The sequence below is a fragment of the Austrofundulus limnaeus genome, unplaced genomic scaffold (genome assembly GCF_001266775.1).
Source record: "Austrofundulus limnaeus strain Quisiro unplaced genomic scaffold, Austrofundulus_limnaeus-1.0 Scaffold2818, whole genome shotgun sequence".
Lineage (NCBI taxonomy): Eukaryota > Metazoa > Chordata > Actinopteri > Cyprinodontiformes > Rivulidae > Austrofundulus > Austrofundulus limnaeus.
In genome coordinates, this window is record NW_013955220.1 from 2,961 (window position 1) to 5,224 (window position 2,264).

Sequence of the window (2,264 nt, forward strand, 5' to 3'; positions counted from 1 at the left end):
CACACACACAGACACACAGACACACACACAGACACACACTTACACACACACACATTCCACCAGCAGGAGTTCACCTGTGTGGACTTGACACTCCCTCCCAGTCTCCTGGGAGTGGCTCAGAGAGCAGAACCTGCCTGCAGGCCATGTAAACTGTGTTTACTCAGTCCTGTCCTGCTAACAGCTACACTTTCTGCTCAGCACTGATCTCATTTAACACGATGACGTCACAAAAACACCCTGTACACCTCACCTTCTCTCAGCTTGATTAGCACAGTTCTTCATTTAATAAAGAAATGAAGGGTCTCTGCAGCACACTGAACCTTTAAACTGTTGGACTTCTGTAGACCTTTACAAACACAGCTCTCAGTCTGATAAAATCTACTTTACACACTGCAAAAAACAAGTTTTAAAATCTTATATCAGCCAAAAAGTCTTTTTGATCTTGTTTTGAGACTGATTTACTAAACAAGAACTGATTGTGTAAGAATAATCATCTTGTTTTCAGAATGTGTAAGATTATTTGTCTTGTTAGTCTGAAAATTTGACTCTAATTAAGTCAAACATTTCTGCCAGTGGAGTAAGAACATTTTACTTGGTAAGATTCTTGAAATACTTGATTTGACTGTTTTTTTCTTATTTCAAGAATAATCCAGCGCCTCTAGTGTTCAGACATGGAACTGCATCCAGCATCGCTGGATGCAGTTCCATGTCTAAACACTAGAGGCGCTATAGAGCTTAAAAGTCCAGCATAAATCAAGCTGATAAAAATACTTGATTTGACTCATTTTTTTCTTATTTAAAGAATCTTACCAAGTAAAATGTTCTTACTCCACTGGCAGAAATGTTTGACTTAATTAGAGTCAAATTTTCAGACTAACAAGACAAATAATCTTACACATTCTGAAAACAAGATGATTATTCTTACACAATCAGTTCTTGTTTAGTAAATCAGTCTCAAAACAAGATCAAAAAGACTTTTAGGCTGATATAAGRTTTTAAAACTTGGTTAGGTGGACAGTTTTTGYAGCGGCAYGGCTCAGYTTGGAGAGACTGCCACTAAATATTCACCCGTTTTGTCACAGTTTTGTGTCGCAGCCCAGTGAGTTCCCACCAGAAGCAGARACAAGCAGATCGGAGGAGTTTTTAATTCATACATTCACTGGAAATGAAAACAACGTGACGTCTTGTGTTGAACACGTTACACCAGGCTCTTTAAAAACAGATATTAGTCTTTTTTATCTCCTCCTGACTGACTCAAATAAAAAAAAAATTGTTTTGAGCCTTAAAGTTTTTGTTTTTTCAATGGATATCATAAGAGGTGCTCCTTTTCCTGTGGGCATCCTGTTAAAGAGATCTTAAACTCCACGTTTCTTAAACAACAGTTACAAAAAGAGGATTAAAGTTCGGACAGTAATGATTTACACCAGCGCTGGATATCAAACTCAGAACTTCACATTAATGTWATATAATTTGGTCAAAGTGTTTGTTTGTAACACAGGTGTGCTTTGACCACCTGAACCCTGACTTCTTGTTCCGACCACTCGCAGGCTGTTTTAACTCTGTTAGAGCTGCAGCGAGACATAGATGTGGTTTTACTCTACGTAAGGCTGGTTTATCCTTCACAGATCAGTGATTACATCATTCCAGACGTCTTTTTCTTACTGTTTATACAAGACGCTGGGAATAAATCCCTCCCACAGCACTCCAAACTACAATGTCTCGACGTGCGAGACATTTAAAGACAGCCTTGTGCTGTTAGATGGTATAAACAGATGGAGATAACCGTTGTGCTACATTAATAAACGTCTGCAAGCGGCGGACCATTTTTAGCAAAACGCCATGCAGGACGCTCGGCATGTCCGTAAAGTTCGGACCAATCACAACGCGAGCTGCGTTGGTTTGCACGACAGTGTTTTCTGGGGGCAATGTATGGAAGTTATGCTTTTTTATCATGCAAGACTGTAAGAGACGTGAGAATGGAAGCATATATCAGCCTTTAGCTTGATTTAGCTCTGGAATAGTGCGTCAACAAGCAGTGGACAACCAGGGACAAATCAGTGTGAGCAAAACACTGCCAGGTGTTGCATGATGTGATTGAAGCCACACAATCATCAACACTAAGTTAAAAATAATTCTACTTGTTCTCTGCTAAACCTTTAACCTAATTTTAATCTATCTCCAGAGAACATTTTGTTTGGGCCTGTCGATTAAGACAATACACTGCAAAAACTGTTTACCTAACCAAGTTTTAATGTGTTCATGTG